Source organism: Tupaia chinensis, unplaced genomic scaffold (assembly GCF_000334495.1).
Source record: "Tupaia chinensis unplaced genomic scaffold, TupChi_1.0 Scaffold000161_3, whole genome shotgun sequence".
Lineage (NCBI taxonomy): Eukaryota > Metazoa > Chordata > Mammalia > Scandentia > Tupaiidae > Tupaia > Tupaia belangeri.
The window spans coordinates 913,557-936,277 of NW_006159634.1; the positions used below are offsets into that span (position 1 = coordinate 913,557).

Genomic DNA, 22,721 nt, shown 5'->3' on the forward strand with positions numbered 1-22,721 from the left:
GCTGCCCCCCCGCGGCGGGCGGGGGCCGCGCCCCAGCCGCTCGGCTCTCAGGCGGGCCCTCGCGCTCACCCAGCGCTTCTCTGCAGAGGACGCGAGACAAGACGGCCTGCAGAGGACGCGAGATGGCCTGCAGAGGACGCGAGACGGCCTGCAGAGGACGCAAGACGGCCTGCAGAGGACGCGAGACGGCCGGCAGAGATGATCTTGCCGTAGACAGCGTCTTGGCATGGAGTCACTGGCACTTACGTAAAGAGAAGTTTAAAAGACAGAGCCGTGTCTTAGACCCGCGCAGGCACACACCGGGGACGAAAATGACCAGCGTGCTGTCCAGAGCAAGACCCTGGCCTACAGTGGAGGTCCCTGCAGGAGGGTGGACGACCTCGAGGGAGGCTGGGCAGCCAGAGGGTGATCGAGGCCAGGGGGATCTTTCCGCGCCCCGTTGGCCTTTCAGATGCATTCCACAGCCTCGCCTGCTTGCTTGGTCCCTTGAAGCAAAAGGTAGTCACGAACCTCTCTCTCCACCTCTGCTGTCTCTGCCTGCTCGGACTATGGGATGGCAGCAAGAATGAAATGCCAGTGTGTTTTTCTGCCTGGAGCTTGGGACTCGCAGTGCAGTGTGGATGGCTTGGGTCCTCTCCGTACTGGGCACCTACCTGGGGATGGGGAGATGAGCCCTTCTAGAACCCGGGTGCCCTGAGGCAGTGGCCGGATGAGATAAGGAAAGTCAGAGGGAGTTCGGCTCGGTGCCCAGACTCTGCTTGGCGTGGGGAACCATTCAGGCCTGGTCGCTGCTGAGGGCTGGCTGGGGCAGGGGCTGGAGGCTCCATGTCAGGTGGGTCTCTTGGCCCTGGAGGGCGGGCCTTGCTGCTTTCTGTCCTTGGGTACCCTGTGTGTGTCCTTTGCAAGCCTAGGTCTCTTAGTGGGGGGACGAGAGCCACATGGGGAGGGTAGCCAACTGGGCCCGGTCTGGCCCTGACAGTCCTGTATCTCGGAAGCCTCACAGTCCTGGCAGCCCGGGAGGGCGTGCCACCTGGGGGCTGTGGCACACTAGGGCCCCTCTTAGGCTGGATCCCTGCAGGAGGGTTGTGCAGCTCTGGGATGTGACGGGACCAGCCTGGCCGGAGAAGAACTGGAAGTGATGCCGGGCTGCTCGGACTTTGCTCCCAAAGCCGGGCGGAGGGAGAGCCAGGCAGGACCACCGTCTGTGAGTCCCGTGGCAGGCAGGGGTCTGAGTGGACTCATCCCAGACAAGGTGCCCTGGGAGGCTTCCTGCTGTGCCCGGGGGCCCTCCCCCATCCCTCGAGAGCCAGTATGGGGCCAGGCTGGGCAGGCTGCAGCAAGCAGGGCTCTGGGGAGCAGCTGCCGACCTTTGCCTCTAATTGGCCTCCCCTGCACACAGCCACTTCCTCTGCCTGCGGCGGAGCTCGTAAAAGCCAGCCTTCCCTTCATACCTCTGAGAAGTTCAAAGGAGCCCGTTTCCTGGAGAGATCTGGCCAGGCCGGCGCCTGCTCTGAGGGTGCCAAGGACTCTGACCACGAGCCGCCCTCACCCCCAGCTACCCTGCCCTGCACCCCTGGCCAGTCTCCACAGGCCTGGCCCCTACCAAGGCCAGCTCTGTTCTGATGTGGGGTCAGGCCACGTGCTTCATGCCTGCACTGCATCTGCACAGGAGCCCTCGTGCCATGAACAGGTGCTGAGCCCAGCCTGAGTTCATGCTGGTAACATGCTCGGTGTGGGCTTCGGCTGCTCCATCCACTCCATCCATGGCCAACATCCAGCCACGGCTGCCCCGTCCACGCTCCCTGCGGCCAGCATCTAGCCATGGCTGTCCTGACCACACTCCCCATGGCCAGCATCTAGACACTCCTGCCGTTCCGCAGCCCCAGGCTGGCGCTGGCATCACGAGGTCATCTTCCCTGAGCCTGAGCATGTCTGTGTTCAGCTTGGAAGCAGGGCCCTGGCTCTCAGGGTGGCTCCAGGGCACGTACTGAAGTCTAGACTGCCACCCCAGCCTCCCCAGTGGGAACATTTCATCCCCGGACATGTCAGGCGGGGTCCTGGACTTTGGACTGGCAGTTTCTAGGGGAAGGTGGAACCATTCTGTGCTCTTTCCCGATGGGGCCCTTACATGGCATCTGGAATGAATGAACTCCTCTCAAAGCTTAGGGAGCAGATCCCTAAGGGGAACCTGGTTTAGAGACTTAGGGGTATCTAGAAACACAATAGGGCTTGACTGAGGGCACACACACACTTCTAGCATGCTCCCGGCCAGCGCCTCTCTCTTCCCTGCTCCACTGAGCAAAGTGGAAGCTGGTGGAGGTGAGCCTACAGACAGATGACGGGGGGGGGGGGGGGGGGCGCCGGACGCTGCACATAGATGATGGAGGTGAGCTTACAGACAGATGATGGAGGTGAGCTTACAGACAGATGACGGAGGTGAGCCTACAGACAGATGACAGAGGTGAGCCTACAGATAGATGACGGAGGTGAGCCTACAGACGGATGACGGAGGTGAGCTTACAGACGGATGACGGAGGTGAGCTTACAGACGGATGACGGAGGTGAGCTTACAGACGGATGACGGAGGTGAGCCTACAGATAGATGACGGAGGTGAGCCTACAGACAGATGACGGAGGTGAGCTTACAGACAGATGACAGAGGTGAGCTTACAGATAGATGATGGAGGTGAGCCTACAGATAGATGACAGAGGTGAGCTTACAGACAGATGATGGAGGTGAGCCTACAGATAGATGACGGAGGTGTGCCTACAGTGGCTTGTAGGGCAGTGAGGTCTGGCCAGCACCTGCTGTGCTCCCGCATCCCCGCCCTTTGCCCCCAGCCCTCTGTGGCATTGGGCAGGTGCTGACAGCCCCAGAATGCTCGCTTTCCTCAGGGACTCGGGCCCCTGCAGTGCTGACTGAGCCCCTCCTCCAGCAGGTGGAAAGCATGAGGCCCACTGCTGACACATCCGCATGGCTGCTGGGCGGCAGGGTCTGTGGTCTGTGGTCCACACCTCCGGCCTCCAGGCACCCACAGAAGGTGAGGACCAGTGCTCCCTCCTCCCCGACACACACACACGTGTGTACACAAACACGTGCACCCTGACCACCCCAGCTCTCACACACACACATAAACACACATCTACACAAACTATACACACAAACATGCACACACATCCACACAAACACACTATCACATACTACACACAAACACACCCACCCACACATGATTACACATTACACACAAACACACACACACATCCACACAGACATACAATCACACACTACACACAAACATGCACATACACCCACACATGCATGTGATCGTATACTACTCTCAAACATGCACACACATCCACACATACATGCGATTATATACTATACACAAGCATGCACATGAACACACACATACACATAAACACACTCCACACACGCAAGCCCTCCTAGCCATGAGGAAAGGATGTGAGAGAAGATGCGGACTTTCATCTGTGTATGATCACACATACACACACGCGGTTATTATGCAGGAGTTCTCCATACATGTCTAATGGGAAACTCGAAGTTTCACTTTACAGCAATAGTTGCACACTCTAAAAATGGACAGACTTTTCCTGACTTGCAGCTTTTGTGGTCCTTTGCTCCACAGCTCAGCAATCGGAAGCAGCATTTCTGAAGGTCTCTGTTGGGAATTCACGTCTCAAAGGCCGCGGTGGTAGGCGTCGTCCCAGCCCAGCTCGGCTCTGAGCTTCACTCCGAGTCCTGCGCTGACACGGTCCAGGTGCCACTTGCTCAGGGATCCGGGCTGTCGGCCAGCGCTGGGGCTGCGGTCAGCTTTGTGCAGTGAGCTCATCGCTGACCATGGCCTCCACAGTGACCCAGCAGTCCAGGGTCTGGGCAGGGTTGGCTCGCCCTGGCTGGCTCACAGCATTCGCCCTCCAGGGACAGGCAGTGTCTGCAGTGGTAGTGCCACCAGAGGGGAGGCCGGGGGAGGCTGTGACTTTCACTTTCGGTTCTGCTGTGACCCAGGTGCAGCTAACACCTGCCTCTCAGGACCCTCGTGAGGCATTCAGTCAAGTGTCCGACACGTGGACGAAGTCTGGCTGCTTTTTCCTGTTTTCCAAGGTCCTTTCCAGAGGGCCTAGGGGAGTCACACCCACAGACGCTGCCAGACCATTTCGGCCCCTTAGTAGCAGGACTCTCCCTACACCCTGCCTGGCAGTCCTGGGTGTCTCTGTGACATGTATTAAGCGTCCTTGTCGCTGTTAGAGTGCGTTCCTTTTCCATCACCACCCTAAAAGCTGGAAAAACCACCTATAACCTGCAAGCTCCCCTTCCATTTGTCCCGCCTTTTCGGGCCAGGCCAGTGGAAAAACTTCTCAATTAATTCCAAACTCTGTCTCTCGCTCTCAAAACCAAGTAAAAGGAACCCCTGCACCTCGTCGCCCCAAGAGAAAGGTGTTTTGCCTCCTCTCTGGCCTAGGTCACTCATTCTGCTTGGAAACAAACAGTATTAATTACAGTGTTTACAGGGTTGGTTATTTTCCATTGACGGACACCAGTTTTACAATCTGCAGTCATGACCCACTAATGAAATTAATTTGTGACCAGCATTTAAAGAAACAAACTGGGCTGTTGCCGATCCGGGTATGAGGCTCCCTCTGAGAGTGACACAAGTAGATTGTCATCATACAATTTTGAACTACACTAAAAATGCTTGTGTCGTGTGTTTCAGAACTGCTTTAAAGTATGTAAATTATATCTCAATAAAATCGTTTATAAAAATATTACAGTGTTGGGGCCAGCAGTTGGTGCAATGGCTATGTTGCTGGACATCTACGTAGTCAACCACGGTTAGAGTCCCAGATCTGGGGGAACCAGCAGTTAGCGTAATGGCTATGTCGCTGGATTCCCATGTAGTCGACCGCGGTTCGTGTCCCGGACACGGGGGCTTAAATCTCACGCCGGGCGCGTGTGCGTGCGTGCCCAAGATCCCGAGAGGAGAATGGAGGAGAAGGGATTGCGGCGTGGCCATTCCTCAGGGGTGATTTCTCGCTTTCTGTCTCTATGTCTCTCTCTGTCTGTCTGGCGAGCGCACGCGCCCTACAGTGAAAAATCTCTCCAAAAAAAAAAAAAAAAAAAAAGTCCCAGATCTGGTAGCTTAAACTCACACTGGGCATGTGTGCGTGCGTGCCCAAGATCCCGAGAGGAGAATGGAGGAGAAGGGATTGCGGCGTGGCCATTCCTCAGGGGTGATTTCTCGCTTTCTGTCTCTATGTCTCTCTCTGTCTTTCTGGCGAGCACATGTGCCCTATAGCAAAAACCTCTAAAAAAAATTACAGAGTAAAAATAAAACCCGATAATTACAGAGTAAAAATAAAACCCGATCAAGTTCTACGTTTGGTATGTCGATACGCGCACTTCATTATACGATGTTAGACCTCTATTTAAAAATTAGACATAAACATAGAAAGGAAAAGATGAGTCTCACATGCAGTACGGTTGCGTACTGTTTCTGGAAAGAGCTCTGTGTGCGTATGTGACTGTGAGTGTGTGTGACATGTGTACAGGGCTGCTATAAAAACACGCTTCTTCCAGTGGGCTGTCACCTCAAATTCTTCAAGTCATCAGCTGGCCCTGCCTGAGCAGCACCCACAGTGCTTCGTTGCACCCTCCTCCTCCCTTCCAGAAACACAGGTAAGGGAACGGTCCCGCCCACACGCAGCCTCAGCTAAGGTGCTGGTCGACTTACTGATGTCAGAGCGGACGTCGAAGAGCTGGAGCGACCCCCGCTCCTTTCCACACACTTGCATCTATGTACCGTGTGTGTGTGTGTGTGCACGTGCACACAGACTCAACTAAACCAGCCTCTCTTCTCCAGCTAAAACATCACACTCCCCCTAAACAACAAAGAGCTGGCCTGTCCCCAAAGAAAACGTGCCTCGGGGCTCCTGGCTTGGAGGTGCATGGCGTTAACTTTCCAGCGTGCTACTGGACGCCTTCCCACTTCCATTTGGTTTTAATTCCATGGTCTAAACTGGCTGCCTCATGCTGGGATCGACCCAGTGGAGGTTCCTGAAGGATGACGTCAGGGCGTCCTCAGCCTCTCCTTTTTCGGGATGAGAGTGGGGCAGAGGGGTGGCCTCACCTGGCCACAGGCCAAACAGGGCTGTTGTGTGCATGTATGTGTGTGCGTGTGTGTGTGTGCGCGTATATGTGTGAGAAAGGGAGCTGGGGACACTACCAGGGTGTGGAGTCTGGACTCAGCAGCCATCTGCACCCCGTGGCCTCTGGAGAGGACCAGGCTAAGAAGGGTGGGGAACGACTGTTTCCTCGGGGCGCGCGGCCGGACCCTGTCGCTTTTGACCACTCTGCTCCTGGTGGTTACTGGCCCCCAGGATGCCTTTCTAACTGCCAGAGTGGGCTGGGGCGGACATGTCCAGGACAGGCCGAGTCGGGGCTGACGGGGGGGGCAGCTGCTGCCTCCCTGGAGTCAGGAAGGCCGGGGAGAGGGCTGGCCCTGCTTAGAATGTACCCTGGTTCTGTAAGTGCTGGTGCAAATTTCACGTCACGTTACAGGGAGCGAGACAACTACTCATTCGTGGCCACATTACAGCTGGCCTGGGCCTGGCTGGTCTCCAATCGAAACTAGCTACCTAGGAAGGCCATGCCAACTTTTCTAGGTCATTTGGGTTTTCTGGTGGCCAAAGCAAGAGCGAAGGGTCTCCACCAAGCAGGCAGTTCATGGGATGTGGGGGTGGTGGACGGGATGGCGGATGTGGCATGTGGAAGCCGTTAGGCTCAGTGAGATAGTGTCATTCTGTCTGGATTTGTGGCAACTTCAGGCTGGAGGCCGAGTTCCAGCACGTCACGTTTCTGGCACTTTGAGGATGACGTCGCCAAACATCAGCGTCCTCATCTGTGAGAAAGCAAAGGGCAGCCCCCCGCTGAGGCTGGCCAGCTCCGCTGCAGGGTACGGCTCTCGAGGCAGGGAGAACCTGGCCTAGTCCTCGCTCTCCTCTGAGCAGGGAGTTGAGGCTCCCGAGTAGTGAGTCTCAGAGTGGCGTGTTCGGATGCAGAAGCACTCGGACACACTGCAGAGGTGAGGGCACAGCTGGAGTGTGGGGGCCTTGACTGGAAACAGCCTCGCAGGATCTCATGGGGAGCTACGGACGCTCCCCGTGCCTCCCAGATGACTGTTAAAGAGGACATCTCGGGTGTTCACTTGAGCCTCTGAGACGGGGCCACACGCTGCACCTCTGTCCTTGCATCTGTGCCCCCGGCGCCCGCTCTGGGAGGTGCCGTAGTCACATGCTCTCAGACCTGGGGCGCTGATGGCTAAGTATGGGGCTGCCGGCCGGGACTGCCCCTTCCCACCCTCCCTCACACCGCCAGGGCCTGCGGGAGCTCCTGTTTCTGAGAAGTCATTGTGTTCCCTCAGGCTGCGTGAGGGGACAGGGGCTTGTGGGGGAACCTTCCTGGTGTCTGGGTGGGGGATTTGGAGGGAGGGGAGAGAAGAGGGAGGGAGGAGGACTGCAGGCCCGTTGAACGGTGCCTCCTGCACCCAGCCCTCCCTCTCCTGGGAGGTCTGACTGGGGGCTTACCTGCCTCGATGCGGCCTTCCCTCCAAGGCTGTACTTTGTCCTTATGTCATATGAAAGAAGCAGGGTCAGTCTGCATCCTCCCGGTGGGTTCCCGGCATCTGGACCTCAGGTTTTCGGAGCAAGAAAGGCCAGGAATTTCCCTCCTCTCCCACTTCTCTCAAGGGTAGGGAGCCCACACACATGCTGAGTGGTATCTCAGCATCCCGAGGCCTCTGGCTCAGTGAGGTCCTGGCTGGCACAGTGCCAGCTGTCTTGGGGACACTGTGAAGTTCACATGGGCAATTTGCAGCCAAGGCTCCTGGCCAAGGGGTCCCCCCTCCAACTCAAGGCCAGCATCAGGAAGTGGCTCCACTCTGGCCTCCTGCAGCTCATCCCTGCTACCTCTTCACTGACTGCAGGGACCCCGTATCCCTGGACTCACTGGCTAGGATGGGCCCCACATTCGAAACAGCTCCTGTCCAATGAACGCCGGCTTCGTGCCAGGCGCTCCTGCACGCGTCGCTAACCCCGACGGCCAATCTGCCGGGGCCCGTTGGACTCTTGGTGCCGTGTGACAGTGGAAGTGTCTGCAGGTACACTGACTCGCTCTGGGTGTGGCTGGCTGAGACCTGCCCCCACTGCCCTGCCCTGCACACAGGCCTGACTGCTCTATCCTTCCTGGTCGTGTTGAAGGAAGACTTGGTGAAGGGGCCCAGATGGGAGCTGAGCTTCGCAAGAATCGTTTTGGGGACAAAGCCCTGAGCTCGGGGTGCAGGCCCTGCCTTCTGCACCTGTGCTGAGCTCCGGCATCGTGTGGTCCACACTGGTCATTTATACTCTGACCCTGGGCGGAGCGGGGTCTGGCGCCCGCTCCTGGGCACTGTGCAGGCTGCGTGAAGACAGATGTGGGAAGGTACGGGTAAACCTGCCCTAAAGATGCTGGAGCCCCTGTAAATAAGAGCCGTGGTACCCCCAGACGTGCTCCCATGTCCGTGCTGGCCCTGTGACTCCCTGCAGTCCCTGAGAGCCCTGCAGATTTCCTCATTTGTGTCGCATGGTTGATTCTCTCTCCGAGCGCAGCGGCCTGCACTTTTCTCTACCAGATGTCTCTTCTCTTTAGTTTGCTACAGCTCACATGTGCTTGCTGGAGGGAGATGGAGAGAGGGGGAAAGTGAGAAATCCCCCCAGGGGATGGCCACACAGGACGCCCTTCTCCTTCACTCTCTTCTTGGGATTTTGAACATGCACACGCATGTGCCTGGTGTGTTTTTCAAGCCATAGAGTCTAGGCCTCAAATCGCTCAGTCAGCTTTCACCGTCACGCCATCTGCCTGGCTTTCTAATTTCCTCTTTAGTGGTTCCTGAAGATGAGTTTTGATGAATCTGCCGCATCCTGGTCTCTGTCCTCCTAATATTTTTCACCTTTAAGCCTACGGAAACTACCAGCTAGTGTCGCCCGAGACGACAGTATCACCAGTGGCGCTGCCCTGCACACCTGCTACCCAGCACAACTGTCTTTGCCCAGCAAAGCTGATAAGGTTCTTGGAAGGGCGTTCAAAGGTGACGACTCAAATGGCCGTGGACCTTCCGGGCAGACCCGAGAAGCCCCGCACGTAAGCCCGGGCCCTGCCGTCTGCTCACGTGCGAACCGCGCTTGTTCTGAAGTGCCTTTGAGAAAGCACTGGTTCTTCGTGCCCCAATATTTTCTACGTTTCCTTATAATCTGGGTCGGACGGATCTCTGCCATTCTAGAATCTGCGCTGCGTGGCTGGGCTGTGGGTGTCGCCCTGTCCCGCCGCGTGGGCCCTCCCCATACCTGCCAGCTCTGCTGTACCGAGTCAGCTCTCAGCCCTCAGCCCTCCCACACGCCCTCAGGGCATAATGCCCTCTTGTGCCCGACAGAGTCCTGCTCAGAGTTGGAATGTCAGGGACTTTAGAGTTCAAACCCCAGCCGAGAAGACCTCAAGAAGCCGACAGGCACCCCCGTGTTTACACACCCTGGCTCCAGTGTTTTGTATTGGTTACATCTGTCACCGTGGGAACCGTGGCGGCCCACCTGTCCCATCCGGCAGGGACTGTGGCTGACACTCCGCACACAGAGCAGGGCACTAGGCTGCGAGCAGGGGCTGGGAGGCCTGCACGCCTGTGCCCTCCTGGGCACGACAAGGATAAACCGTCCCTGAACCTCTGATGTTTTTCTATGTTTAAAGGATTAAAAAAAGGTCCAGATCCCTGGCCATTCCTACCGACTCTTGTCTAAGCTGATTAAAAACCCTTTGTCCCCAACCAACCCTCAGTCCTGGGGCTCCAGAGGCTGCAGGCGGCCTCCTCCCAATGGTGGGCTCTTCCTGGCCTGCCGAAAAGACACGAGAGGTACATGCCTCCTCAGCAGAACGACTGGAAGGATGGAGGCACTGTCATCGCGCACGACTGTGTCCTGGGGAGCACGCTGTCGCTGGAGGGTGTTCGATCCGCCAGGCCAGGGTCAAGGGTGGGGTCTAGATACCACTAGGGCCCCCCACCAGAAACACAGCAGTGGCAGTGGTGGCGAGAGCAGTCCTCCGAGGAGAGAGGGGAGGGTCGTGCGGGGGAGAGGGAGCTGACACGCAATGGGCCCCCTCAGCTCGGCATGGGGGAGTCTGCTCAGCCTGGGCCCTTCTCTCTTCCTCCCAGGAAGGCGTTCACCGTGAGGAGTGCCCTGTGGGGCAGCCACTAAAGGCCCACGTTTCACCCCAGACTCGGCGCGCTCCAGCTTGACACCCCGCGACAGGCCGAGCCTCCTGATACGCAGAATCCCTGCTCCTGCCCGTCGCTGGAGGCCCCACTCCTCCCCTCCCTCTGCCTTTCTTCTGCTGCCACCCAGCAATCTCCTTGGTCTCTGGGGTTGCCACCAGCATCCTTGTGAGAACAGATGTTCTGGTCTCGACTTTGGCGCATGCTAAACAGCCGGACGGTGAGTTAATGCGCGGGCTAGTAAGAGGCCCGCTGGGCGAAGGAGGGGTAACGCTGTCTCTGGTGTGTCTACTCGTTTGCTGTCGCACGGCTCCAAGGGCACGTTCTCTCTTCCAGCTGCAGGCTGCGTTTTCCTTGGTGTGTGCCATTTGTGGGATTGTCTACTCTGAGAGGAGATTTTAAACCTTCAAATCCAATTACCTCCTAATTGGATTTGCAGGCCCCTCCTCAATTAGTAAATGAGCTGTCATTTTGTCCATGGGGCGAGTTCTCCGCTCTTTGTTCGTGTGGTCCTTAACTTTTCTTTTCTTTTCCTGGTGGCCTGCCGTGGCCGACTCTGCAGTCAGGCTGCAGCTGGTCCTCTGGGCACGAGAAGTCCCTCTCTGGTCCGAGGACATCGTTGTGTGCTTTCTGGTGGGGACACCTGTGGGGGTAGCCCGCCCCTGGAATGTGCCCAGTGTGCAGACCGTCAGCAGCAGGGCCAGCGGGCACTGCCGGGGCCTGAGGGGCAGAGTGTAGGGCAGAGAAGAGCGGAGAGCAGCTTTCGCAGACAGCCGCTTACGTGGCGCTGAGGCTGCCCCAGTCCCACTCTGACTCTGTGTGTCCAGACGGCTGGTCCTCACGGGTGCCTTCCGCTACTTCTATTAAGACACTCTAGTGGGATTCACTGACTGCCACGCAGGGCCCCAGCTAGCTGAGGGTTTATCACGGCACGGCCAGCGTGACTCTTACGAGGGATTTACCCCATATGATGGGAACCTTGGCACCTGGGCCCCAGGCCCTGAGGATGGGCCTCCCTATGAAAACATCCACGTGTTTCCATAAACCTCCTGTACGCCCATTTCTGACCAGGAGCCTGAGGTTAAGAGAGTTAGTGGATGGGGCCAGTAGGTGGTGTGGTGGTTACGGCACTGGACTCCCACTTGGCCAGTTATGGTTTGAGTTCACTGTCTCTCTCCTGTGAGCACATGTGCCCTATGGCGAGAGAGAGAGAGAGGAGAGAGAGAGAGAGGAGAGAGAGAAGAGAGAGAGAGAGAGGAGAGAGGAGAGAGGATAAGTGGCTTGCCCAAGAATGAGGGCTTGGTGGGGCATTTTCTATTTATTCCAGATCAACCTGGAATAAACGCTCTTAGCGTGGGGCCCGGAACCAGGCGAAGGGGACGGGATGCCCGTGGTTGGTGTTGGAGGACCGAGCACACTCGTTTTCTCGCACACCCACACTCCCATCCACACACACCTCTCCTCGTCCTGAGCACCTTTCTGTTTCATCAGATGCCCAAGGCCTCCTCAGAGTAGCCTCGCAATGCCAGGCTCACCGAATCCACCCCAGATGGGACACAAGGGTTAGAACTCCGACTTGGTCCACAGTGCAGGACGCTGCTGGTGACAGTCGGGCCTTCCCCCTTTAACCCAGTAGAACAGCCGACGGAGGCTGGCTGACTGTGGCTCCTGTCGGCAGGTCTTGACATTCATCGTGGCCTGCGAGGAGCACGGAGTGGCGCCTAGTGGAAGCTCCACAGGCCCGTGGGTATGCACGGATGGTGGGCAGGCGCGGGCTGTCCCGACGGGCCGCACAGTCCTTCTAACGCTTACCTTACAAGGTCACAGGGACGGAGGGCAGAGAGGCCCAGAAGCAATGTTGACCGAGTGCCGTGGGTGGTATCAGCACTGCGAGAACCGCCCACCGTGTTGAGCAACGAGGAGCACAGAGTCGTGAGTTCGGAGGAGCCATCGGGGAAGTCTGCAGCTGATTTTCAATACCGCTATGAGCGGAGTATGCTGCGAGTGCTTGCCCTGCCACACCTCCGCTGGCCAGGACCTTCTGGTGAAACGGTGTTCTCCTGCACAGCTGTGGAAGAGACAGCCAGCTCTGTGACCTCCTCTCCCACAGCGGTGGCTGCCGGGTGTTGCTCCCAGTCCCTTCAGCTCTGTGGACTTCTGGATGATGGTCCTGGCCTCCTGAGGCTGCTCCTGTCAGGGCAGGCTCTGTGCAGGGACCAAGGCAGACCTGGCGCATTCAAAGCCTTGGCCTGGCCTTGGCGTGCATCACCCACACTTGCGTTCCATCACGTTCTCTGGGCCGAGCCCCATGCCCAAGCCCAGCATCATGGGGCTGGGATGTGTGTGTGCACGCGCAGGCGTGTGCAGCTGTGCTGGGCCCGAATGCAGTCAGCCGTAGCAAACTGCGAGGAAACCCACTGACCTCAGCGTGGCCATTGTATTTCTGAAATGACAGGGGCGATTTGCAGTGACTCTACCAGGAGCCTCCTGTGTATCATGGTGTGTATATGTGTGCACGTAGGTGTGTGTTCGTGTGTGTATGTGCACACGCAAGCTGTGTAGAGCCTGGGGAAGCTCTTCCTCCTTGTCTACTCAGAATCAACCCAATCTAAGGCAGGAAACGAGAGACAAAACAATCCAGCTTTTACATCCCTTTAGATCAACATTTGTCCTTCTGTCCGGGTCCCTTGCTCCTGTCCCAGGCCTGTCTCTATGTGGATCTCCTCTCAGCAGAAACGCAGTCCTCCTAACAACACAGCAGCACCCCTGCCTGCATCCTGAGAAACCACGTCTCTCCTGCTCTGCTTGTATGGGGACTCCTGCCATCTCCTCGCAGCCCCCCGCACTGTAGTCGCCTGATTTGCTCTGCCATGAACTTGGCTCAGCCATTCCCTGTGGCCCTAGTCCTAGAGAAAGTGCGAGGCCATTGCATTAGTGCATCCATCTGTTACAGTGTTACTAAACAGGAATACCGAGACTGTGACTTCAAAAGAATAGAGGTTTATTTAGCTCACGATTCTGGTGGCTGGAAAGCCTTAAGGTGGGGACTGGCATCAGGCCAGTCAGGTGCCACATCACAACGTGGTCAACAGAAGCAGAGAGAGAAACAGGTGCATGCAGGGAGAGATAGATGATGGGAGAGAGAGAGCGAGAAAGAGAGAGAGAGAGAGAAAGAGAGAAAGCTTTCCCCACGGGGAACGGTAACTGCACTCCTTCCTCCTCTCTCTCTCTGGACTCCCACTTGGCCAGTTATGGTTTGAGTTCACTGTCTCTCTCCTGTGAGCACATGTGCCCTATGGCGAGAGAGAGAGAGAGGAGAGAGAGAGAGAGGAGAGAGAGAAGAGAGAGAGAGAGAGGAGAGAGGAGAGAGGATAAGTGGCTTGCCCAAGAATGAGGGCTTGGTGGGGCATTTTCTATTTATTCCAGATCAACCTGGAATAAACGCTCTTAGCGTGGGGCCCGGAACCAGGCGAAGGGGACGGGATGCCCGTGGTTGGTGTTGGAGGACCGAGCACACTCGTTTTCTCGCACACCCACACTCCCATCCACACACACCTCTCCTCGTCCTGAGCACCTTTCTGTTTCATCAGATGCCCAAGGCCTCCTCAGAGTAGCCTCGCAATGCCAGGCTCACCGAATCCACCCCAGATGGGACACAAGGGTTAGAACTCCGACTTGGTCCACAGTGCAGGACGCTGCTGGTGACAGTCGGGCCTTCCCCCTTTAACCCAGTAGAACAGCCGACGGAGGCTGGCTGACTGTGGCTCCTGTCGGCAGGTCTTGACATTCATCGTGGCCTGCGAGGAGCACGGAGTGGCGCCTAGTGGAAGCTCCACAGGCCCGTGGGTATGCACGGATGGTGGGCAGGCGCGGGCTGTCCCGACGGGCCGCACAGTCCTTCTAACGCTTACCTTACAAGGTCACAGGGACGGAGGGCAGAGAGGCCCAGAAGCAATGTTGACCGAGTGCCGTGGGTGGTATCAGCACTGCGAGAACCGCCCACCGTGTTGAGCAACGAGGAGCACAGAGTCGTGAGTTCGGAGGAGCCATCGGGGAAGTCTGCAGCTGATTTTCAATACCGCTATGAGCGGAGTATGCTGCGAGTGCTTGCCCTGCCACACCTCCGCTGGCCAGGACCTTCTGGTGAAACGGTGTTCTCCTGCACAGCTGTGGAAGAGACAGCCAGCTCTGTGACCTCCTCTCCCACAGCGGTGGCTGCCGGGTGTTGCTCCCAGTCCCTTCAGCTCTGTGGACTTCTGGATGATGGTCCTGGCCTCCTGAGGCTGCTCCTGTCAGGGCAGGCTCTGTGCAGGGACCAAGGCAGACCTGGCGCATTCAAAGCCTTGGCCTGGCCTTGGCGTGCATCACCCACACTTGCGTTCCATCACGTTCTCTGGGCCGAGCCCCATGCCCAAGCCCAGCATCATGGGGCTGGGATGTGTGTGTGCACGCGCAGGCGTGTGCAGCTGTGCTGGGCCCGAATGCAGTCAGCCGTAGCAAACTGCGAGGAAACCCACTGACCTCAGCGTGGCCATTGTATTTCTGAAATGACAGGGGCGATTTGCAGTGACTCTACCAGGAGCCTCCTGTGTATCATGGTGTGTATATGTGTGCACGTAGGTGTGTGTTCGTGTGTGTATGTGCACACGCAAGCTGTGTAGAGCCTGGGGAAGCTCTTCCTCCTTGTCTACTCAGAATCAACCCAATCTAAGGCAGGAAACGAGAGACAAAACAATCCAGCTTTTACATCCCTTTAGATCAACATTTGTCCTTCTGTCCGGGTCCCTTGCTCCTGTCCCAGGCCTGTCTCTATGTGGATCTCCTCTCAGCAGAAACGCAGTCCTCCTAACAACACAGCAGCACCCCTGCCTGCATCCTGAGAAACCACGTCTCTCCTGCTCTGCTTGTATGGGGACTCCTGCCATCTCCTCGCAGCCCCCCGCACTGTAGTCGCCTGATTTGCTCTGCCATGAACTTGGCTCAGCCATTCCCTGTGGCCCTAGTCCTAGAGAAAGTGCGAGGCCATTGCATTAGTGCATCCATCTGTTACAGTGTTACTAAACAGGAATACCGAGACTGTGACTTCAAAAGAATAGAGGTTTATTTAGCTCACGATTCTGGTGGCTGGAAAGCCTTAAGGTGGGGACTGGCATCAGGCCAGTCAGGTGCCACATCACAACGTGGTCAACAGAAGCAGAGAGAGAAACAGGTGCATGCAGGGAGAGATAGATGATGGGAGAGAGAGAGCGAGAAAGAGAGAGAGAGAGAGAAAGAGAGAAAGCTTTCCCCACGGGGAACGGTAACTGCACTCCTTCCTCCTCTCTCTCTCCATCCTCTCAGGATTGTGGGCACACATGCACAGATGCCAGGTGTGGTTTTCTCAAGCTGGTGGCCCAGGACTGGAACCACGCAGTCGGCCATGTGGGATCCAGCCGCCTCACCGCCGGGCTGCGGGCTGGCCCTCAATTCACTTTTCCGTCTGCCCCACGCAGTGCTTCCTGGCAAAGCTCACCACCCAGTGGCGTCCCGTGTCATTCCCTCCCTGGCCCACGACCGGATGCTCCAGTGAGCTATCTGGTAAGAGGCGAGAGGGAGAGTACTTCTAGACAGTGGTTCTGGGGATTAGGCACTCCCCCTCTAGACAGCCGTCTCCAGACTCAGAGGACTCACCACTATCCCCTGAACGATCGATGATGGAGCACCAGGGCGGCTCTGACAGAGAGATCAGCGCTTTCTCATGCTGGTGGCAAGAGTGGAAATGAGTAACCCGTCAACAAGATGCTATCAGGTGTCTGGGCTCCTCCGTCCCTCCTGCCTGCGAACCTGCAGTTCCCACCGTCGGTTCGCGTCCTAGGTGCTGTGCTGGCTCGTGGACACTCGGGGTTTCTCCTGCAGGGAGGACAGCCGCTTGGGCATGGAAGCAAGTGGGCTCGTAGACTCGGCTGCCGAGGGCCCCCCGCCCCCCCGCTTCCTGGGCCTCCTGCCCTGCCCCAGAGCAGCCTGTTCTTGCAGCCTCCCCCAGAGCCCCGTGAGGGTGGGATCATGGGCAGAGCACCCCTCAGCTGGTGCCGCTTCAGAAGCTTGGCCTGTGAGACGGAAGGACCCCCTCCGCCGGCCAGGGCAAACAGGTTCTGGGGCTGGGAGAGGCTCTGGCTTCGGTGACAACACTGTCCTCTACAGTCGTCAGGACTTGTCTGCTCCCTGGTCCGGGGGATGACTGCCCAGGTAGATGGTTGTCTGGGGAGGGAGGTGGCACTGTGGTTGCCTGGATGACCAGCATTACCAGGCCAGGTGTGGTGTTCTGCAGGCCACTTGTCCCCAGTCTGCGATGACCCAAGAGAAAAGTCTTAGGCCACCTTAGCTCCCTTGCCAGAGCCACTGGTGTCCAGGTGCTGCAGGGGCACCTGTCAGCAATGCCTTGCCTGGGACCAGCAGTTAGCGTAATGGCTATGTCGCTGGACTCCCATGTAGTCGGCTGCGGTTTGAGTCCCAGACCCGGTGGCTTAAACTCACGCCTGCCATGTGTGCGTGCGTGCCCCAGATCCCGAGAGGAGAACGGAGGAGAAGGGATTGTGGCGAGGCCATCCCCCGTGGGGGGTGATTTCTCGCTTTCTGACTCTCTGTCTCTGTCTTTCTGGTGAGGGTATGCACCCTATAGCAAAAACCTCCCACGAAAAGAGTGGCTTGCCTGTCTCTCCCTACGCATTGTTATCATTGCCGTAAGCAATAAGCGTTGCTCTGAGAAACGCCTGTTCGTCTTTGAAACAGCGCAGCACCCAGGAGGTACCCAAGATATGTTTTCTGAGGCAGTGAGTGGATGGACCATTGTCCTGGCAGGTGACACTGTCCCAGGGAACTCAGGAGGGCTCAGCTGGAAGCCCGCACCCTCGCAGGTCCACGTCACAGGGTGGGGGGGTGGCTGGAGGAGCGGGAAGAGGCGAGGGAAGGAGGGCCCTGCTGGGCCACGAGGGTGCTGGCTCTAGGTGTGAGACGCTAAGGGACGCTCCCGGCCTGTGTGATGTGCTGGTGGCGACTTTTCCTCTGGGCTCCCAGCCAGTGGAGAGAATAGAGAAAAGGCAAGGTTTCCTCATCTCGTAAACAACCGCAGGTGGATAAGCAGGTGGCCCTCTTCACCTGACAGTCCGGCGTTAGCTGAGATCCAGGAGGACTTGGGCCACGCAGAGCTCGGTTGCGTAAGGTCACACTGCACGATTGCTCTCTGTGTTTTTCCATGAGGGAACAGGCTGTGTGCTATGCCAGGCAGGAGAGCACACTGAACCGTCTCCCGGCAGGGTCTCTGCGGACGTTACCCGAAGCCTGTACTAGGTCGCTGGGCCATGGCGTGTGGAGCTGCGTATGTGTGCTGCTGTGGGCAGGGGATGGTCTACACTACGGGCATGTGCTGCTTTCCAGCCTGGTCCACACCCCAGTTGTCCATTTTGGACTTGAACAATGCAAGGGTGTTTGATAGCAGAGGAAGGTGGGGTGGAGGTGAAGGCGGGGAGACAGGCGGTCTGACTTACCCCTGCTGTTGCCATGAACTGGGTAAGTGGGCACAGGTCGTGAAGGTCCCCAGCTGCCCAAGGGCTAGGGGGCACTTTGCTGGGATGTGGAAGAATACGGAGAGCCCCTCAGGGGATGATGAGCACCAAGCTGCCTTCCAGAGAGGATGACGAGGCTCACTTTTCCTCTCTGCCGCGGGAGAGAAGCGAATAATACGTGCCATGGCAAAGGAGCCTTCATAGCCTCCTCTGCCTTCCCCAAGCAGCGGGGCCCCAGCTTTGCCGGCTCCATTCCTGGGCTGCTTCCACTTAGAAGTGGGGCAAGAGAGGGTGAGGGAGAGGGCAGGGAAACGAGGAGGCAGCTGGTGTGGAGAGGACTGGGCTGAGTGGCAGAGGAATCAGATTTACTTGCAGAATTGAGTCGTGTAAAGGCAGCTACGGGGGCAGAGAGTTTTGGAGGTCAGCGGAAGAGATGGGGAAAGAGACTTGAAGAAAGGTTTGGCTGTGCATTAAACTCTACCCTCTGCTGTGCTTTAAAATCTAAATAGTGACAGTATCTAAGTAGTGCCTGCGTCTCTAGGGAGTCTGTCTATGTAGCCAGCAGGTCTATGTGGAGGCATCTATGTAGCAAGCCTGTCTATGTAAACTGTGTCTATGTACCAAGCCCTTCTATGTAAACTGCATCTATGTAGCAAGCCCCTCTAGTGCCTCTATGTAGCAAGCCCCTCTAGTGCCTCTATGTAGCAAGCCCGTCTAGTGCAGTCTATGTAGCAAGCCCGTCTAGTGCAGTCTATGTAGCAAGCCCCTCTAGTGCAGTCTATGTAGCAAGCCCTTCTATGTAAACTGCATCTATGTAGCAAGCCCGTCTAGTGTCTATGTAGCAAGCCCTGGTGCCAAGCCCAGCTATGTAAACTGCTTCTATGTAGCGAGTGCATCTAAGTTACAAGTGTGTCTAAGTAGCACCTGCTAAGTAGCAGAGACTTCATCTATGCAGCAAGTGCATCTAAGGAGCAGCTGCATCTAGGACGCGCACCTGCTGTCCTAGCTAGCGTCTAAGTGGTGAGCACATCCAAGTCGCAAGTGCGTCTGTTGTAATGCACATTTCCAGTCAGACCTCTGACTTGGACTTGGTGGGTTTGGGAGCCCTTCCTGGAGTCTGGGCTGCTCGGTGGCCTCCTGGGTCACTGTGGGAAAATCCTGAGCGTATTTCAGAGGAATGTTTTCTAAAGGAGGCTTCCAGCCTGCAGAGGGGCATGAAGGCGTAGGTTTGGGGCCAAGGGGCTGGGCTGGGGGTCCCTTTCAGAGTCAACATTGGAGTTAATTTCCAAAGGTCCCAGGAGGTGTTACCAGGGAAGAAGGAAAGGCTGTTCCTGGGAGGAGAAACTACAGAGACAGAGGCCTGGAGGCGAGAGCACCAGGCTCTGACAGCACAGTCTGCAGGTGTGCAGAGTCACCAGCAGAGGTGTGCCGGTCGAGCTGGAGGGTTCTCTGGGAGAAAGTTTAGCGTTCAAGGCAGGTTCCTCTGAGCAGGCCTGGTGGCAGGATCTGGGACAACAGGCTCCCATGAGTTTCCCTCTCTGCTTCCTGTGCCTCTTGCATTCCTTGGAAGGCTGAGCTTCTGTCCCTGCACTTCTGATCGTTCCTCATCAGTACAGTAGGGGGTGCTAGAGAGCTCTCAGCTCTAACCCGCCGGGATTTTCTCCTGAGCCCAGTTGAAATGATGCAAAACCAGGTGCCCTAGAAACCCCTTAGTCTCACAAAACTTGTCTGCTGGATTGTTCTCAAGGGGCACACAGTGCCCAGTGCCACCAGGGTGGTCTCGGTCTTGATGGTGGCATCTCTGAGACTGCAGAGAAGGAGGGTTGCTCATTCTGTGGCCTGCTTGTTGTGGGCTCTTGACAAATCCAGGTTTAGCAGCCTGGGATCTGAAGGGTCAGGGAGGAAACCGGCGAGGTCCTGCCTGCCTTGTGGATGATGGACACGGGGTATTCTGAGCTGAAATGTCTTTGGTAGGTGGTGAGAGAGCTTACCTGGACTGAGTTCAGAATACATTGGTGAAGGCTCACCTTATGACTCCGTGGTGAAGGCAGCTGGGCTCCACATAGGAGATCGAGGTTCAAGGCCCTTCCCTGGAGGCTTGGAAAACAAAACAAAACAAAACAAGAACGAGCTGGAAGCATACATGGTCCTGCTGACAGGAAGTATACCTTCTCCCCTGCCCCCCACCCCACAAGTGCACATGCCTCTGGCAATTAAAAAGAGAGAGAGAGAGATTGCTGAAAGGTGAGGAAAGGGCTCCACTGTGAATAATATAACCTTCGCAGGTAGAGTGGAGGCCTGGAGGAACCTACAAGTATTACCCCACAAGAGTGTGCAGTTTCCTGCAAAGTTGTTCTGATGGGCGGTTCGCCTACAGAAAGCGTGCGACAGAGGGGTTTCCACTGGCTCTTCAGAAAGTCTGGCTGTCGGGGCCTCCTCCGTCCCCAGAGCTGTGCAGGCCCGGGGGCGTCCAGCACACGGTCTGTGCACCTGTGCACGAAAACCCGGCTGTCAACAGGGAGCGCATTCCACGGCACTTACTTAGTCATGTGTTTGCACTGGGCCTGTCAGGCTATGGGGATCAAAAGGTAAAGGATGAGTCCCAGCCCCAGGAGAGACAGAAAACAGCGCCTCCTGACAGCGCAGTGTGGCACGTGCTTTGTGGAAGGCCCCAGAGGACAGCACGGAAGGGGAGAGGGAGAGGAAAGGAGGACTGGGCCAGGAGAGTGTGCTCTGGACAGATTGAGGTCCCCCATTTGCTGTTTTCTCCTGGCCCAGAGACTGTGGGAGTCCTTTAACTGTAATTTCGAACTTACACGAGTTGCTGCATGTTTTTGGCATACAGCGACCATGTTGTCCTTTCAAACTCTACATGGGATCCTCCTTAAAAATGTTTAATTTGCCGGCGGGCCTATGTGCTCATGAGTGAGAGACAGTGAGAGGGGGAGAGGGGGAAGGGCACCCCCGGGGAAGTCATGCCACAATGCCCTCTCTTCCATTTCTTCCTCCTTTCAGGAATTTGGGCACACACGCACATGCACCTGGCATGTTTTTCAAGCCACTGGGTCCAGGACTCGAACTGCATGTGGGATACAGAGACCTTAACCAGCAGGCCAAGGGGTGGCCCGGTCCTCCTTCTGGCAGTGCAGAATTGCTGTAATACGAACGAGTTCTCCGTGCTGGGTGGGCGTGCCTTCCCTGTGGACAGGTCATGGCAGGTCAGGTGGCTGCCCCTGCTCCCCAGCTGCAGTGGGGCTCGCTGGGCTTGTCCGCCCCACCACGGTCTGAGGGGTGAGGGGTGAACCATGTGGCTAAGCTGTTTTAATCCCACCCTGTTTCCCCAGTCATCATTGTTTAAACAAAGTGTCAAAATGTTTTTCAAACCATGAGAAATAACAACAGCAGCTCACCTTTCTCCCGGGGGTGCCAGGCCGCACCAGGCAGCTCCCAGGCTCCCAGGGCCAGGCATCAGGGTTCTCTTGGGATATGAAGTGGACAGCGCCCACTCCGAGGGACCCGTGTGTACACTCTCCTCACGGAGCTCAGCGCGTGTTATAGGAACAAACCCAGCAACCCCAAGGCTCACTGCCTCCGCCAGACCACCCCTCTAGGACGCCCCTGCTCCCCACCCGCACCCCTCACCCGCTGGCCACGGCAGGTCGGTTCTGCAGTCTTCACGTGGAGACGGCTCGCGTCCGTCCCCCTGTCCCTCCTGGCTCCTTACGCTCCCCGACAGCCTCCCCGCGTGCTCACCCCTGCTCCCCACTGCACTCTGCAGCCTGGAGGGGCTTCCTAAGCTGCAAATCGATCAGTTCTGAATCCCATAATGGCTGCTGCTTCACTCTCCTTGGGACACAATCCAATTTCCTCGCAGGGCTCTCGGCCTCCCACGGCCAGGCCTGTGTGAGCCCTGCCTCCCACGGTCGCTGCGCCTGTGATGGAGAACTTGGCTGAGTTCTCGCAGGGCTGGCTCTGCTGCACCAGAGCCGGGTCCAGGGCATTGCTGGGTGTCCTTAGTGGTTTCCCTGTGCAAGTTGGGAGTGTCCCCCTCAGCTGAGAAGCATGTCTGCTGTGGGCTCCAGCCACACCCTTCCTCAACTGCCAGGTGAGCCCCAACAGTGCCCTGTGCTCCCCGACCTCTCGGAGCCGCGCCTTGAAGGACTTGGAAGGGAGCTCGGCGTCCCTCTGGGCGGCGGAGGACTGGCCTGTGCGGGTGTGCGGGCACCAGGCCTGGGTTGTGTCCTCGCCGAGGGTCTGTGCCCACTCCGAGGGGCCGCGGGGAGGGTTTCAGCATCTAGGGGTGCCAAGGTGCTTTTCCAAGCCTCCATGTGGTCCTTCCCTCCAGAGCGCGTTTGAGAGAGGCACGAAGGCAGACGGGTGTGTCCAAGGGGCTCCGCAGGAACACACGTGAAAAACCTCTGCGTGATGGGACCGGCAGGTGGCGGGATGGCCACGCCGCGGGACTCCCACGCAATCTACTGTGGATGGAGTCCCAGACCTGGCAGCTTAAAACTCACGCCGGGCACGTGTGCGTGTGTGCCCAAGAACCCGAGAGAATGGAGGAGAAGGGATCGTGGCGTGGCCATCCCCCCGGGGGTGATTTCTCACTTTCTGTTTCTCTGTCTCTCTCTGTCTGGCAAATGCACGCGCCCTATAGCAAAAATCTCATGGAGAAAAAAATCGCTGTATGAATTTCAAATATTTTTGTACCAAAATAAACTCATATTTCAATTGCAATTCCACAAACTCTGCAAAGCCCCCTCATAGACCAGGAGAGGGCTGCTTTCTAACCAAATACCCCTCAGTTCCCTGAGAAATGTGGACAAAGCGCGTGGTATCCGACCTCCTGCTTGTCTGTAAGAATTTC

The 22,721-nt window shown here is 57.2% G+C and overlaps 1 long non-coding RNA gene across 1 annotated transcript in view; it reads left to right on the plus strand.

Annotated features, from left to right (window-relative positions):
- The first annotated feature begins 10,458 nt into the window (after window positions 1-10,458).
- LOC102487782 (uncharacterized) overlaps window positions 10,459-22,721 on the plus strand; it is an 18,881-nt gene continuing 6,618 nt past the window's right edge. Inside the window, exon 1 of the long non-coding RNA XR_334186.1 lies at window positions 10,459-10,533. This is a non-coding gene — a long non-coding RNA (uncharacterized LOC102487782). The remainder of the gene's footprint in view (window positions 10,534-22,721) is intronic.